Source organism: Globicephala melas, chromosome 5, assembly GCF_963455315.2.
Source record: "Globicephala melas chromosome 5, mGloMel1.2, whole genome shotgun sequence".
NCBI classification, from domain to species: domain Eukaryota; kingdom Metazoa; phylum Chordata; class Mammalia; order Artiodactyla; family Delphinidae; genus Globicephala; species Globicephala melas.
In genome coordinates, this window is record NC_083318.1 from 89,564,644 (window position 1) to 89,577,128 (window position 12,485).

Genomic DNA, 12,485 nt, shown 5'->3' on the forward strand with positions numbered 1-12,485 from the left:
CGAAAGGTCTACAAACCTGAATTGTGACATTCAACTGATATCTGTAAGAATTCTTGAGGTAAAGTTGAGTATGTGTCTATGGCTAAAACACTATTAAAGCAAAAGGAAGTTGGAGTAATGATATAAATTATTAGACACTAATGACAATCCAAATTTAATAGTAATGCTGCCATGCCATTAGAATTCAAGAGTATCAAATAATACAACTTTTAATTATATAAAAGTAATACATATTAGTAGAATATATATTAATGTGTTTGTTATAAATCAAACTGATAATTGGAAAACATGTTTTCACATGATATGAATCAATATTGTCATTGGAATATTTATTTTTGAATGGAATTTCTAGATTTTGCATACCAAAAGGACACAAAATTAGCATAAGCAATATGTTAATGACTTTGCATTTACTACTTTTGCATACATTACAGAGTTCAGTGTACAGATTCAAAGCTCTGAATTAGGCAGTTTGAAATGAAATGTAATGTTCTAATTACATTAACTCAGTACACAACTTTCAACCAACTTTTGATTATTCAGAGACCTTCTAATCTTTGGATTATGTGTACCTCAGTTTGCCTTTTGCACCTGCTTTTTGGATATTACTCTACACATGTAAGAATTTTTATAAGAGAAGGCCTCCAGAAGGGAAATGTGGAAAAACAGTGACCACCTTCCTTGCTTACTGGTATCTCTGTTAAGGAGGAATGGCGGCAAGAGGAAAACAGGACCAACTAGGAAACCTTATATGCCAGAGAAACTGGCACCCTCTGATTCAGAGACATTTTTTCAGAATTTAAATGTAATTTTCAGACTATGGAATGATGAAAATGAATTTCATGAAAAGTTTTCTTTCCCTGGTTACCATGGTGTTTGTAAGAGAAAGAAACTATAAACAACAACCTAGGTTTATGGGAAAAGAGCCAATTAAAAAATTGGAATGCCAGGCAAACACATCCTTGATTCTGTCTTTTTTTTTTTAGGAAGGAGTAAAATAAACATGTAGCCACACAGCGTCTGCATAGATATTAAATATGATAAAAAGATTTACGAATGTACAACTGTGACCTGAATGAAAGGGCATGTCTAAACATAATGAATCCAATTTCCTGCTTACACTGGCAGAGAAACCAACTACGGTGCCTAAAAGAAATAGTTTAGTTTTATTAGCTAAATAAACAGACTAATCACCTCTGCTCCCACTTACCCAAAGCTTTTTTACCAGAAAGCTGGGATACCAAAGCTGGGATGTTTCTCAAGGGCAAACTACAGATTTTAAACGCTGAACTGAGGTTTTAAATGCACCAAAATTCAAGTGGTGGTTTCCATGGTGACCTTCTCACAGCCGCTTACTTGGAATGGCAAAGCACCTCCCCTTAAATATGAGTCCCTAAGTCCCTTTAGCCCTGTAGCAATGTGCTGAAAAAGGAATAGCTGGCTTGGAGAAGGGTATTTGGTGTTGGCAGGCACTTCCTATGTCAATATGGATTCTGATTCCTCATCAGACTTGATTCTAGGGATTCTGCTCAATCTCTGTCCCTTTTTGCCACCCGTGGTGTTCTGGGTCAGGGCAGAGGGAGAGTATGGGTAAAGTGTGGGCGGGCCAGTAAGAGATGAGTTAGCTTGTGTGTGCTTCTCAGATTGCAAGAATCCAGAGGGGAATCTGATGTGAATTGGAAAACGGAGTCCTGAAGTAACATGTTCCATTATTTTCACCTGGGAGATCTTAAAAGTCCAGTGTTTTTACCCAGGAAGCACCTGGGTGAATTTCACAGTACCTCATGTGTAATTTATTAAAAATATACATATATAATAAGAAGCTAAATAAAAATGAGATATAACTTTAATTATAAAAGAAAACTATAGATACAAAATGTGTGTGTATAGTTTTATATCTATGTCTATATAATGAAAATATATATATGACTTTCCTGTACTGCTAAATGATGATCAGTAAGCCTCTCTAAAAATCTGGGTAGTTTTCCAATTCATTTGGTTTGAATTTTCTATCGTATTAGAATTCAAAAAAGAAAGATGTGGATTTCTGCAGTTTGGAATCTATCATAATAATAGCTAACATTTATTGAATGCTTCCTATGTACCACACCTTCTGAGTACTTGACATCTATTTATTTATTTATTTGTTTGTTTGTTTGTTTATTGGCCAAGCCCTGAGGCATGTGGGATTTTAGTTCCCTGACCAGGGACTGAACCTGTTCCCCCTGCATTGGGAGCACAGAATCTTAACCACTGGAGAGCCAGGGAAGTCCCTACATCTATTTAATTCATGTAATTTTTACAATAACTAGATGAAGTAGATACTTTTTACTAATGTAGAAACTGAGCCTCAGAGCAGTTAGATAACACTGGCTAAGGTCAAGTAGGTAGTAATGAATGTGCCAGGATTTAAACCCATATAGTTTGATTCTAGAGTTGAGTCCTAACCATGACCCAGTACTTCCTCTTTCTTACTGATATCTATTTGAAAAGAATTAAACACATTCCCTATTGTTTTATGTTATACATATGTCCAGGTAAGTGTGAACTCTCAGCATTTGTTTTTTCTTTTTTCCCCAAGAACACAGGGACAGCCATAATAAATGTCAAATTTTACTCGATGCCATTTTTTGGGTGCTTGATAAAATTGTAATTCTTCTGCTATATATTGAGCTTTGCTCACGTGGAGCTCCATTTTATTTCTATAGCTCTTTAATAGGAAGCAAAGGAACGCTCACCTTACATATTCAGAAACCAGCTTAAATCATGGGAGGAAACCCAAAATGGGGGGATGGATGGGGCAGAGGGAAGGGAATGTAATGTCATTAGTATCGTAAGATGGAAGACAGCATAGATGAAGGAAGAGGTAGAAGTTAGGAGCAGACAGAAAGGAAGGGAGCTATGAAAAAACAAAAAAAACCTTGGTCTAAACAAAGTACATAAATGAAAGTGGTTTGACAAAAATATACAGACTAGGAACACAGTGTCCATGGCTTAGAATATATCTTTTTACCACATTTGAAAAGTCAAAACAACAGCACAAAAACAATCCTGATAATTAGAAAAGAAAAAAAAAGGTGGCGGAGGGCTTTGACTAATTTTTCCTTACTGGCACACTCTCCTTTCATATACTGGCTAGATGTTACAAATGAGGCTTTGATGAACTCTGAAGGAAGATCTATATTTTGAAGAAGTAGTACCTTCGATAGTAAGTATTTGCCCTCCAGATAAATATAAAAATCCTAGGACTGGGACTTCCCTGGCAGTCCAATGGTTAAGATTCCGCATGCTTCCACTGCAGGGGGCAGGGGTTTGATCCCTGGTGGGGGAACTAAGATACCACATGCCGCATGGCGTGGGCCAAAAGAAAAAAAAAAATTCTAGGACTGCCTAAAACTGCAAAGAAACCATACTTCTGCAGTATTGGTTAGGGCTCTGTGCCTGAGGCGGGGATTGTGTCTATCAAGAGGCAGAAGAAGAGACTTCAGTGTTTCCAACTGGACTTTCTTTCTCTTACAAAGGTGAAAACATGAGTGAGCCATAGGGTTCTGACAGAAACATCACTCTGAGCTCTTCTCCACAAAACAAATAAGCCTCTCAGTGTGCGTTAAATAAACAATTTGTGTGATTTCCCTGAAGGCAAGTACAGTGTTACAGGGTGAGAAAAGGTATCATGCAGCAGTGTGATTATTTCATTAACTTACTATACAAGAGCATTTATTGCCCCACCCGAGCATCATCATCTGTCTCCCACTGTTGGGTTTTACTGAGAGGATGACGTCAGTGGCAGGGAATGTGGAGATAGGAAAGATGTCTTCAGTTGCCATCCCATTAGGTATAGAGGTGATAGCTCACCGGACTTTCATAGAGCAGATCTCCTTCTATTCTGTCAATGACGACTGTTGTCTAATCCAATTAATAAATTGCCTATTTGTATATTTCTTTAGTATCTATTTTCCATAGGAACTCTACAGTAAGCTCCATGAGGACAAGGACTTTGTCACGTCTTGTTCTCTGTTGCTTATTCCCACTGCTGAACCTAGTGTTTGACACATAAACTGTATAAATTGTTGAGTGAACAAAAAAACAAAGTTCAGAGTGAAAAGCAAAAAACTGAGCAGGAGTGTGGCAGTTATAGACTCTAGGTCTAACGTTGTGTTAGGACACATTTATAGTGACTTTTTAAGACATGAAGGAAAGACAACCATGATAATATGGGAGAGAATAATGTCTACTCTCATGGATTATTTAATTCTGTTCTCAGAGTTTAAGAAAGTAATAAAAACGTATAGAAATAAATCTGTTTCTCTCTTCTCTAACTCTGACTTTACTCCCACTCCAATCTACTAATTGAGAGTGGGACTACAGTGAGGTTTGCAGTTCTATAGGAAATAAGAGGATGAATTTAATAGTGAAGACTCTTCCAGTGCTTATTTTCATGCCAAGCAGTGGCCTTAAATCAGCCAACGTCACTTTAAGGAGATAACATTCTTGCTCACTCAATAGAACATAGATTGAGGCATTCAATATGTTTGATGGGCCAAGAAGATTATTTAATAGTATTTTGGCTCTATAATTGTCGTTTCTTTGCATGGTTACTGAGCTACTAGAAATACCCCCACCTTTACCACCTGCACTGAGAGCCCACCATCACCCTAATAATAGAAGTTACCCCGAGAATAAACAGTAGAGTGAAGCTTCAAACCCAGATTGGTCTGACTCCAAAGCTCATGCCCTTTCCTGTTTGACTGTTATTACAAAGCATACTCTTTTTAGGCAGATCTTCCAATAAGGAATAAAACAGTTACATCCCATTTGATATCACCACTGTCAGGTAAGTGCATGATTGTTAACCAGATAATTCCCAGGTTTTAGTGGTCTTAGTTCAAGGCTGAGTGGCAGAACACCTGAGTTCAGTCCCTACGGACCTTGCCCTGATCCCTTGTCTTTATCTTTTATTTTTTTATTTTATTTTATTTATTTATTTTTTACATCTTGATTGGAGTGTAATTGCTTTACAATGGCGTGTTAGTTTCTGCTTTATAACAAAGTGAATCAGTTATACATATACATATGTCCCTATATCTCCTCCCTCTTGCGTCTCCCTCCCTCCCACCCTCCCTATCCCACCCCTCTAGGTGGTCACAAAGCACCGAGCTGATCTCCCTGTGCTGTGCGGCTGCTTCCCACTAGCTATCTATTTTACGTTTGGTAGTGTATATATGTCCATGCCACTCTCTCACTTTGTCACAGCTTACCCTTCCCCCTCCCCATATCCTCAAGTCCATTCTCTAGTAGGTCTGTGTCTTTATTCCCGTCTTTTAAATGGAGTCGTAGTTCATGAGAATTGGTGTGAATCATAAAGGACTGCAGAGCACAGGCAAAAGTAAAAGTAGATTAGTGGATTAGCTCAAGAAAGAATTATAGATTATTACTCTGAAAGAGCATTTTACCATTGTGCTTGATTTTGGATCAAAACTTGGAAAGACGGAGGAAAAGCAAAATAAGTCTACCATATATGGTCAAAATTTCTTTATGTAAAATTAGGAAGACAAGGCACTCAAGCATTCATCAGACACATTTATTTGATATTTCAGCTCCATTTATTTTTTTCACCTACTCTATTGCTCCTGATTTTGCTGTTTACTACTTTTGGTAACATTCTTTTTCAACTGAAACAGTGTTCCTAAAATTGTTCTGTGGTTCTTTATCAGGAATGATTCAATCTTTGACGGAGACCATGGGGTCAGGGAGCTAGAAATCAGAGTCATAGAGGTACAAGGGAGATGACTTTTTAGAAAGTGATTAGTAACACAAACTGGGAGGAAAAAAAATAAAATGAAGCCAGAGTTGACTACATCAGATGCATCATTTAGCCAAAGGAGTAGAAATACTTTATAAAGGTATTATTTTAATCTACCATTTTCTGTCAGTTTTACTTAATAGTGAGACTGGTTAGGGTGTGCGCTTAACTTTTGTTATTCTAGTTTTATTAGGTTCTCTAATTTAAGTAAAATGTCCACTTCATTGTGTGGATATTAGTGCCTCTGAGCAGTGTACCCGCCCCCATCAGCCACCATTTTAAAATTAAATGTATCTACACAAGGTAATAGAATGCTTTGCTAAATAGTTTGAATTAGTATTTTCACACCTCCCTCCAACTCTAAAATGCTAGGTATAGTCTTTCGGTCTGTTTCTTTCTGCTGTGGTGTCCCAGAGTGGTTTTGTGGCATTCCAGTCATGGATGTAATATGATAATTGACTTGTCTCAGTTGACTGCAAGAGTGGAGGTTGGCTGAGTGAGGTGGCATGGTATAGTCTGCAATAAAACAAAACAAGAGGTATAAAGAGACACTAACAAGACTTGAAAGATCTTTTCATAAATAAACATGTTTACATTCCAGTATATTTTATTAATGTAGCTTGCCTTTAGTTTCAGCCAGGGGTTGGCAAAGTTTGGTCTTCTGTGGCCAGATCCAGCAACACCCATTCATTTGCACACCCATTCATTTGCATATTGCCCACAGCTGCTTTCTCACAACAATGGCAGAGTTGAGAGTAGTTGAGACATAATCATTTACTAACTGACTCTTTAAAGAAAAAGTTTGGTGACCCCTGGTTTAAAGTAATTTCTTATCCTATTTCTTATTGGGTATATACATTCATGAAATGTAACAAGCCCCTAAATTCAAACGGTTCGGAAAACAAACATATATTTGTTTTGAAGTTGTTATAGCACATCATTAAAAAAAAAAAATGACATCACCCCATAATTTCCAAAATAAAAATTTACATATGGCAGCCGGAACATTCTAAGGCTTCAAATACTGAGTATGTCAGTTTATTTCTTTGGAAAGAAACGGAAAAAAAATATACGTAAACACACATAGTTACAGTTTTATAGGGGTTTCCAGAATTTTAACACTCCAAATACAGTATCAGTATTGGTATTATCCATATGGCTTAATAGTGAAAGCAGGGAGTAGGGTCAGGATTCTTGAGTTCAGTTTATTTTGCCCATACAAGGCTAAAAGTTTCATATTGATTATGCATCTGCAAGAGTAATTAAAACTTTTTGAGGGGTAAAATATGATTAAAGACCAGCTAAAATAACTGCTATCTCAGCCATGTAATTTATTGTTAGTGCTTGCTAGTCACTCATAGGAAGGTGTGATCAGTCACTAAATATTTCTGATTGCTGTAGAGGCAAAGCAAATTGACTTTATTCACTTATAGGATGGCAGGTGCTATTTCCTGGGAAAATAATTCATTTCAAAATTTAGTACATTGTGTTAAGACAGTTTTTCAAATTAAGGTATTATTTTGAAAAAACATCCTAATATCCAAGGCCAAATTCTCCTATTTCACACTTTTTGAAAGGAAGGTAAAGAGAAAATATTGATTGTTAAGAAAAGAAAAAAATATAGAGGATGGCTTCTGAAAACATAACAACTGTGTGTTCCAATTTCCTAACCATCTGTCATACAGGAATTTTATGCATTAGTAGTCTATTCTATCTGTAGCTCCACTCATGTGACCTTAGAGATATCTGCAGGAAGACTGCTTATGAAATATAAGGGAAATCACAACATTTGAAATGTGGATATGTGCATCAGGGCTTTAAAAGGTGACTTCGTTTGACTTGAGTTTTTATCAAAGTTGAATATACTTACTACCAAACTTAATTTTGCTAAGAAGAATCAAGTGCCAAGTTTACGTCTGAACTTGATTCCTTGTCTGTCCCATAGTCACCACTAATATGGCTACTCAAACTTTATTAGAGGAAGTAAAATGAGAGTTTAAGAAACTTGTTTGGGAATTGCATACTCTGCTCGGAATGTAGTATTTAACTATACAGGCAGCAAATTGGTCGGAGTATAGCTTATATGTATCTATTCCCCGAATGTTTGATTAACGGGCTGATCTGGGTACTATTGCTGCTTAATGAACTACCCCAACATTGAGTAGCTTGCAATAGTCATTTTATTATGCTCATGGATTCTGTGGGTCAGGCTAGGGGACAGCAAGGTTGCTTGTCTCTGCTCCACACTGTCTAGGATTTCAGCTGAAAAGATTTGAGGGCTGGGATCATTTGGAGGCCCCTTCGCTCATATGGCTGGGTCCTGTGCTGGGAAGACTTGGAGACTAGAACTGCCACCTGGACTGCCTACAGCTGGCTTCTTCATGTGGCTGCTCCAAGTGAATTGGCTTGGAGCCAAGCATGGCAGCTATAGGACTGTTGGATTTCTTACATGGCAGCTCAAGTCGCCAAGCATGACTATTCCAGCAAACACGGTGATAACTGCATCATCTCTTATAACACAGCCTTGAAAGCCATACAGCCTCACTTCCACAGTGTTCTGTTGGTCAAAGCGGTCCCAAGTCCAACCAGATTCCAGGAGAGGAGAGTTAGACTCTACCTCTTTATAGGGGAGTGTTAAGGTCACATTGCAGAAGAAGATGTGGAAATGGGAGATGTTACTGAGACCCTCTTTGGGAAATAGAATCTGCCGCCCTGGCCAAAGAAAAAGTGAGTACAAAATTGAGAAAATATAAGTGTTTAGTGAAATGTTAACATTTTTATGATATTGATTGTTTATTAGAATTGGATGTCTAAACGGCATCCCAGACCTACTACATTCAAAACAGTGTTCTATATCTTTTCCCCAAATCAAAACAGTGGTTTCTGTCTTCTCCAAACTTGGTCCTCATCAGGTATCCCTGTCTTAGGAAACAGCACCATTTCCTAGCCAAAATTTAGGAGTCATCCCTGATTTTTCTTGTCCTTTCAACTCGTATATCTAATCTGTCAAGTCCACTTAGTTCTACCCAAAATGCCTCTCAAATTCACCCACTTCTCCCCATCTTTAGTGCTCTCCCCCAAATGCAAGCCATCAGTTCCTCTCTAATCCATCTCCATTTAGTATTAAGAATGAATTTCCCAAAGCCTAAATTTGATCATGTGATACCCTTGTTTACAAGTCTTCAGTAGCTTCTGATTGCTCTTAGCATATGATGTTAATTTCTTTCTGGACCTACAAAACCCTGCAAGATCTGGCTCCTGCCTTCCCCAAATCTCATCCCATACCACTCTTTCCTTTGCTCATTTTGCTCTACCCTCACCAGTCTCCTTTTATTCCTCAACCCCCAAGAGTCTTTGAACCTGCTTTTTATCTGCCTGAAGTGTTTTCTTCACAGTTTTCTGCATGGCTGACTCTTAAAGTCAGCTGTTACCTCCTCAAACCTTCTCTGATGAGCCAATCGAAAGTATTCGATCTCATTACTCTCTCCTTTGTCATCATATTAATTTCTGTAGTAGAACTTAATCTATACATTTGTTTACTTGTTTATTGCCTCTCTTCCCAATTAAAATTTAAGCTCCCTGAAGTCAGTGGCCTTTTCTGTCTTGCTCACCCCTATTTCTTCAGTACTTCATTGGATCTGGTGTATAATAGACATTCCAAAAATGTTTGTTTTTGAAAAAAATAAATGAAAGATTGCTTAAAACAAGGAAAAATCATATGTTTAAGCCTAATTTCTCATGAAAACTTATCCATATTGTACTAAAGCCCATGACTGAACACACAAGATGATTTTTAAATTAATAGCCACAGGAAAGTAAAAACTCACAAGTGCTTTTTGGGTTCAATCTGACCTTTCAAGGGAGATCTTACTATATTTGAAGTTGTAATTGTCATTAACTCAACTTAAGCTTCATTTATTCATTCTTTATTTTTTCATTCAGTTTTTGGTGAGAGCCTATTATATTCATGGGACTGCACTAGAGGAGATGAAGAATGTAAAAATGTGTAAGATCCATTTTCTACTCTCACAGAGGCTACAGTTTTGTGGGGGAAATGAGGAACACATACTGAAAGCCTCATTACATTGAGATGTAAGTGGCACAACCTAAATGCTCTCCGTATAGAGAAGAGAGAGGTCGTCTGTACTGAACTAATCAGAGAAGATAATATGGATTAGGTAGCACTTTAATTGGGTGTTTAAAAATAAAAAGGCTTTCAATAGGTGGAGATGGAGGTGGAGGAAAGAAATTCATTCCTCGTAAAATAAATTGGCCTGAGCCAGTAACCAGGACCAAGAAAATGAAATGCATGCTTGGGGAGTGGTGAGAAGTCCCATACATCAAGCTATGTATGGGATCAGTAGCAAATACAGCTGGTTGAAACCTGGTCAAGAAAGGTCACTAACTGTAAGCTAAATAATTTGAACTTTATTCAGTAGTTGATAAAGAGCTTCGAAAGTGTTGTTGTTGTTGTTTTTTCGGGAGGGTAGTAGCTTAATCAAAACAGTGCTTTAGGAAGACTCACCTGCTTTGTGTGCAGTTTAGACTGAAAATTGGGGTGGGTGGGTGGTAAGGAGCCCACACTTTTTCACCAAAGACCAAGGACCATGTAATCTTAACTTTCTCTGTGTACCTCCTACGGGTAGATTGAGGAAACATGGTGGAGTGGAAAGAGTGGAGGTTTAGGCCTGGTTTCAGAACCCTGGCCCCATAACTTTGGTACTTGTTTCTGGGCTTCTGTTTCCTTAATTGTAAAATAGGGATAATTTTTATCTTATCGACAAGGATTAGGAAGTTCTTGACAAATGGTAGCTATTATTAATTATTGAACGCAGCACTGAATTTATTTGCTTCAACTTTAGCATTATACTGGACTACTTCTGTTTGCCTTAATTGGTAGTCTATGCTAAAGCAAGATTATGAAAGCAGTTAGGACAGAACCACTATACCTAGTATGTAATATTTTCTTCTGTATTCTCTGAAAAATCACCTCCATCTACTTGATTACTCTGCTGTTTATTCCAAATAGTAACTGCAGCATCAGCAGAAGCTTTTGAATAGTTGTTTCTCTAAATGGAATGTCTTTTACTTTTGCCAGGATAGACAAAGTGTTAAATAAGTACTCAATACTTATTATATTTTAATTTAATCAAAGAAGCGGTAGTGGAATTTGAGGGCCACTGGCTGGAGCAGCAAGAGCTGTCTAGCGCTCTTTCTTCCACTTTGTCCCTCTTTAGGGTTTATTTTAATACCATCCTTGGACTAGGATACCAGGGTATTGGTTCTAAGGCATCACTGAATCTATGAAGAAATGTGAGCACCTAGGAGTGATCTGGGGTTACTTTCCCTGGATCAAAGTTACCAAAGTACTCAAATGGAAAATTGAGAGGAAAGGAATTTACCTTTTAATTATTTGAAAATTATCTTTCTCTTTCAGTTTCTATCTTACCATTACAGATGCTAACACAGAAGTTTCTGAACGATTTTTGCTAAATATTAACCTTTAAATTTAAGCAAGTAAGAAGTGCTGAAGGAAATTTGTTACCAATTTCTGTGTAATGCTGGATGAAATGTTCATTTTTGGTAAACAGAGGTGAAAGTCTTAAAATTTAACTTAGGGATGAAGATTGCTAGTACCAGGCCAGGGCCTAAATACCAAAACAACAATAACCATACCAGAATACCAAGAAAAAGATTTTCTTCTACCACTTATTTCAGTATGAAAAATTTTAAAGTTAAGGAGGGATGGAACAAGCAAATACCATGGTGTTATCCATTCATGAGATGTTATTAATGACCTTCCAACATATATGTTGTATGTCTATTTTGTGCCCTCTAGGGATGAGTGGCTAGAAAGCACATACATGTAATTGAAGTTAAAAGAAAATAGCACAAAAAAATCTCATTTTAAATAGTTGTGATTTAAAAGCAGCCATGTTAAAAAAGAAAATAAAACCAAACTATAGTGGCTTCAACTTCCAAACATTCTGGTTTTGGATAGCTGAGTTCTCAGAAAGTATATGCAGGTGTTGATATTAGCGTACATGTGCTCAGTCGGGTTCAGTTGAAATTGGAGTAGTAGGTGTAATTGAAGTATCATATTGTGTGGATTTCCCCAACAATTAGCCAACTCTCTGGATCAGATGTTTAGGTTCACAGAAAAAGACCAACCCCCAACTCCAACCTTCCACTAATTTTGAGGAAATCTGAAACAGAGTTGACATGTAAGAAGATGTATGGAGTTCTGGTATTCACGTTGCTTCTCTTGATGACGGGAGTGATAACATTACTAATAATAGGGTTATTATGAAGATGGAGTTCATTTATCTTAAGTAATTAGAACAATCCCTGGAACGTGGTAATGGCTATGTAAGTGTTGGCTATTAGCGGCATTAGCATGTATTAGTATTGTTAGTGGGGCTATCAATATTTTCATTGCCAGATAGCAGAAACTGTCAATAGAGAGCCTATTTCATGTGAATTTTCATAAGCAGAAGGGCAATTCTGGAATTGTGCTGACATAAGAGTGTAACACCTATTAACTGGGTTTAGGAAGATGGAACCAAATTCAGGCTCCACACTCCTTTTTTTCTAGCTGTATCTCTTAAAACTTGTGTTTATGCCAAAAGAGATTGTCCTCACTTAAAGTTAGTCTCGATAACCACATCATTAAAAAAAAAAT